The sequence below is a fragment of the Cetorhinus maximus genome, chromosome 7 (genome assembly GCF_964194155.1).
Source record: "Cetorhinus maximus chromosome 7, sCetMax3.hap1.1, whole genome shotgun sequence".
Lineage (NCBI taxonomy): Eukaryota > Metazoa > Chordata > Chondrichthyes > Lamniformes > Cetorhinidae > Cetorhinus > Cetorhinus maximus.
Window position 1 is genome coordinate 38210112 of NC_135885.1, and position 6000 is coordinate 38216111.

The window sequence follows — 6000 nt, forward strand, 5'->3', positions numbered from 1 at the left end:
TTAGCTGCAAGTAGGATGCAGCATTGGGCATTGATGTTGAGTGCTCACACATATGACATCAAATATCGAAAATCTACTTTGCATGGTAATATGGATGGTCTTTTGAGGCTGTTCTTACCAGTCAGCCATGTGGACACTGCTCAGAAAGACATTTTCTACTTCACAAACATAGGGCAGAATTCTCACCTTGGCGGGCGGGCATGCACCCAGCCCGTTTGAGCATGAAATGACGTGCGTTAACGTCGGGCGAGCATCCCGATGTCAACGCGCAGTCGCACAATAGCTCGGTTGGCCTGACAATTAAAAGGTCTGATAAGGCCATTAAAATATCAATTAGGTTAAATTTTTCGCTTATGGTTGGCAGGCAGGTGAAAAGGCCTCTGGAAACCTCATCCACGGGGTGGGATGAGGTATCCAACATCGAATAAAAAGAAAATAAATTTTTTTAAATTTTACTTATAACATATCCCTACATGTTACTCATTATAACGATTTTCACATCTTTATTATTTTTTTGAAAACTCTTCATCTCCCCGAGGCAGTTCTGTGCCTCAGGGAGATTCTCAAGCGCTTGCTCGCGCGAATGCGCGAAGTTCGTGCTCGCCCAGCTCACCCTCCTCCCCCGCCCGCACAGGCAGTGCTGAGCACTACCGCTCGCGTTTCGTGCTGGGCGGGCCTTAATTGGCCCACCAGCGTGAAATTGCCTTCCAGCCTCGATCGCGGGTGGCAGTTGCCATCCCGACTGCCTCCGCCCACCCCCGCTGAGCCCACCTGACAAGGGCAAAATTCTGCCCACGGAGAACATCCCATCACTTCAGTCCAAATCAAGAAGGTCACTCGAGTGGACCCAACATTGTCCAAAGTCATGGACCTTGTGATGCATGGCAAATCTTCCCCGAACTTCCATGTCTTACCTGACCTTTATCCTTATGTTTCCAGGAGGATGGAGTTATCAGTCACTTCAGGATGTTTGCTTTGGGACATGCGAGTTATTATTCCACCAACGTTGAGGAAACCAGTTTTGGACCGACTACATTCTGGACACTATGGAAGAGATTGCAAGAAGCTACTTTTGGTGGCCTGGCCTGGACCAAGACATTGAAACCAAAGCAAGATCTTGTTCATGTCAGAGTGTGAGAAACATGCCTCAAGTGGCACCCCTCCATCCATGGGATTGGCTGGAAAACCCTTGGCAGTGCATCCACGTCGATTTCGCTGGTCCATTCGAAGGAACAATGTTCGTGGTGGTTGTGGATGCGCATTCCAAATAGCCAGAAGTTTCAGTGATGCCCTCTACTACTGCTGAGAGTACAATTTAAAGGCTAAGAGTTCAGTCATTACGGGTTACCAGAACAACTTGTGACCGGTATTGGACTTCAGTTTGTCTCGCAGGAGTTTGAGAATTTTTTGAGAAGTAATGGAATTCATCACATCAACTCAGCACCATACCACCCATCCACCAATGGGTTAGCAGAGAGATTTGTTCAAACCATGAAACACGCTTTAAGATCAGCATAAGGACATCCCTCCATTCAAAAGCATCTGAATACATTTCTGCTGACATACTGAAACATACCACATGCTACGACTAAAGCATCTCCAGCATTCCTACTAATTGGATGGCAATTGCTCACTTGCTTTGATCTGCTGTAACCAATAAAAACACGACAAGTTGTGCAAGATCAACAGCACGACCAAGTGGAGAGAAGAGCACAAAGATCAAAGCCAAGAATTTTCTGTTCAGGACAAGAAGTTCTAGCTCGTAATTATGCTACTGGAGCTAATGGGTCCTGCTACAGTGATTGCTCAGACAGGACCTGTTTCATACAAGGTCCAAACTGTGAATGATCTCACTTGGCGGAGACATGTTGACCAACTGTTGCCAAGTCAAGCACCATCTAAGGATACACCTCTTATGGAACAGCAATCTCCAAGTCAAAGAATGCTGACTCCAGTCTCACCTCCTCAGTCTAGCTCGACTGAAGTTGAAGTCATCTCACCTTCACCTGCATTAGGCACAACTTCAGATTCTGCTACAGGTCCTAAATTGCCAACAGTTTCTGATGAATATTACTCTGTAAAGGCACCAGAAGTCTGCTGTAACACATAGTGGGAGAGAAGACCTCCTGAGATTCTGAATTTATAAAATTAGAGACTTAAGATGGGCTCAGCTGGGAATAGAGGCAGTCTACCCTCTTTCCTAGTTCAGAAAGTGTTTTGTTAAACTGACATTCCCAATACAGGGGTGGGGAGGAATATGTTATGTATCGGATGTCTTGTTTAGCTTGCCATACTTTGAAAGCCAGTGCATTGTGGGATCGCAGCATCCATGTTGTTTAGTTAGTTCTGTTAATGTAGTAGAATAAACAAAAGCTGGAACGTTCAATGACATCCGTGCCTATGTGAGTATTGATTAATCTTTAAAAAGTTACCTGCAGTGCCAGTAGTAAAACATAACAGGTAAGAAGTGGAGGAGGAGGGGGAAGAAGAGCAACACAAAAAGGAGAAAGGGCAGGAAAAGTGTCACCCACCAGTCTCCCCCAGCTGCCAGAGCTCTGAGACAGCAACAGATACAATAAGGCTTTACCTGAACCATGCCCATCCTCCCCATTTCCAATACAACATCTTGCAGTCCTTTACAACACCGTTCGCACTATCACCGTCTGATTGTTTCAGTCCAACTTCATAGGACTTGGCCTCAGCTGAACACCGACACCAAATCCAGAAAATTATAAACCTCACTTCACTAGCTAAATTCAGGATTGAATAGCAGTTAACTGGAAGAAATAATCTTTTCCAACTCTTTAGTGCTTCTGGATACTCTTGTCCACTCTTCAATAAACCTTTCCCTTTCATTTGTCAAACACAGGAGATGCAATACCTGCCCTTCTACCTCCTTCCTTCCCACCAGCCAGGGCCAAAACACTTATTTGAGGTGAAAATTGCATTTCTTTCAATTTAGTATACTGTATTTGCTGTTCATTATGCAGTCTCCTCTATATTGGAGAGACCAAACACAGATTGGGTGATTGTTTTGTGGAACTTGAGGATAGACAACAGACATTGGCCTTGCCAGCAACGCTATGAAAGAATTTAAAAAATGTCTTGATGGTTGCAGATAGAATAGAAAGATTTGGAGAGATGGTACCAGAGGTACCAACAAGCGATGGACTTGTTACACTTTAATGCGATTCTAGCAAATAGTTAACTCTCCCTTTGCATACAAGAAGCAATATCAAATGAGCACATTAGCTGAATGCATTTGCCTGTGACGTCTAGTGCTAACCAAGTCAAAGATTTTTGGATTTGGGAGTGGAGGTGGAGAGGCGAAGGGAGGTTATTCCAGATCGTAGGGCCTGGGCAATGGAAGGCATGGCCACCAATGGTGGAAAAATTATGATAGAGAATGCACAAGAGGTCAGAATTAGAGGAGTGCAGTTACCTCAGAGGGTTGTGGGATTTGAGGAGATTACAAAGATAGGGAGGGGCAAGGACATTGATGGATTTGAAAATAAGGGTGAAAATTTTAAAATCAAAATATTGCTTGACCAGGAGCACAGGCATGATAGGGGAATGGGGCTTCTTATGAGTTAAAACACAGGCAGCAGAGTTTTGGATGATCTCAAGTTTACGAGGATAGAATGTGGGAGACCAGCCAGAAGTGTGTTGGAATAGTCAAGTCTACAGGCAACAAAGGCATGGATGAGGGTTCCAGCAGTAGATGAGCCTTCCCCTTTAAAACACTTCTTAAAAGCTACCTCTTTGACCAAGCTTATGGTCTTCTGACCCAATATCTCCTTATGTGGCTTAGTGTCATATTTTGTTTTATAATGCTCCTGTGAAGCACCTTGGGATATTTCATTATGTTAAAGGCACTATATAAATATAAATGGCTGTTGTTACTTAACTTAAATAAAGATGCCATACCACTAGGTTGCATCTTGAGTGCAGGCCATGTGGAAGAGGCTGGAAATTGTAGCACAGGACTCTGGATCCAGTGAGGTACCAGGGCTTCCTTCCTGAAGGATGCCTTGCCCTCTCCTTCCCCACCCAGTTATAGTGGTAGCATTGGTTCACCTCTGAGTCAAGAGGTTGTGTATTCAAATTTCACTGCAGAAACTTGAGTACATCCTCTCGTCTGGCATGTTAGTGCAGCACAGATAGACTGCTGCGCTGTTGATGGTGCCATTTTTCAGATGAGATGATGAGCCTCATGGCTTTTTAAAAATTCATTCATGGGATGTGGGCATCACTGGTTGGGCCAACATTTGTTGCATATCCCTCATTGCCCTTGAGAAGGTGGTGGTGAGCTGCAGTCCATGTGGTGTAGGTACACCCACAGTGCTGTTAGGGATGGAGCTCCAGGATTTTGACCCAGCGACAGTGAAGGAACGGCGATACAGTTCCAAGTTAGGATTGTGAGTGGCTTGAAGGGGAACCTGCAGGTGGTGGTGTTCCCATATGTCTGGTGCCCTTGTCCTTCTAGATGGTAGTAGTCATGGGTTTTGAAGGTGCTGTCTAAGGAGGCTTGGTGAGTTCCTCCAGTGTATCTTGTAGATGGTACACACTGCTGCCACTGTGTGTTTGTGGTGGAGGGAGTGAATGTTTGTGGATGTGGTGCCAATCAAGCAGGCTGCTTTGTCCTGGATGGTGTCAAGCTTCTTGAGTGTTGATGGAGCTGCACTCATTTAGATAAGTGGAGATTATTCTATCACACTCTTGACTTGTGCTTTTTAGATAGTGGACAGGCTTTGGGGAGTCAGGAGGTGAGTTACTCACTTATTAGAGATGGTTATTGCCTAGCATTGTGTGAATGTTACTTTCCACTTGTCAGCCTAAGCCTGGATATTGTCCAGCTCTTGCTGCATTTGGACATGGACTGCTTCAGTATCTGAGGAGTCGCGAGTGGTGCTGAACATTGTGCAATCATCAGCGAACATCCCCATTTCTGACCTTATAATGGAAGGAAGGTCATTGATGAAGCAGCTGAAGATGGTTGGGCCTAGGACACTACCCTGAGGAACTACTGCAGTGATGTCCTGGAACTGAGATGCCTGACCTCCAACAATCACAACCATCTTCCTTTGTGCAAGGTAAGACTCCAACCAACAGAGAGTTTTCTCCCTGATTCCCTTGACTCCAGATTTGCTAGGTTCTCTTAAGTGGGTGCAAAATGCCCACAGCATTGTTTGGCCAAAGCAGGGGACTTCTTCTGGTAGCTTCAGCATCATTGAAAAGGTTTATTTGGAAACTATCTCACAGCTGAACTTTGCTGTTTACAACATGACTGCTAGGTTTCACTATGTTAACACAGTGACTAAACTTCAGAAATATCTCAGTAGTAAAGGGCCTAAATTTTGCGCTTGTCGGGTGTGCATGATCAGCGGGCCCGGTATCAGCCACGAAATGTCCCTGACTGTGATCTTACGCTGGCTAGCCAATTAAAGACTCAGCACTGCCATTGGGGCGGGAAGAGGCCAGATGCCGATGTCATGCGGGCATGGTTGAGCGCTTTGAGAGAGCTCCATGAAGGCAGACCTCTTGCCTCAGGGAGCTGCAGACCTGCAAATAAGAAAATAAAACCCAAAAATGCTGCAAAAAATGTCCATGCAGCACAAACATGCACCTGAAAGCAGAACTCATAAAAAAACAGTCCCCAGTTATATATTTTTATTTTAAACCCTAATGGAGATTTCATCCCGGCCTTGGATGAGGTTTCACCAAAAATGTAAAGGTCGCTTGGCCAATTGGCCCATCCGCCAACCGTAAGGTTGGATGGGCCATGAAAAGTCGCTGACAATTGGGACGGCAATGGGCTTAATTGCCCACTTAATTGTTGGCGGGCACTCTTCCGACTTTTGCGTGCACCTGCTGAGCGGAATATCAAGCGAGTGCGGAATGATGTCAGGACGCTCGCCCGACGTCATCTCGTGCAATTTCACGCCCGTTCAGGTTGGGCACGTGCCGCCCACGGGATGTAAAATTCTGGCCATGAAGCAC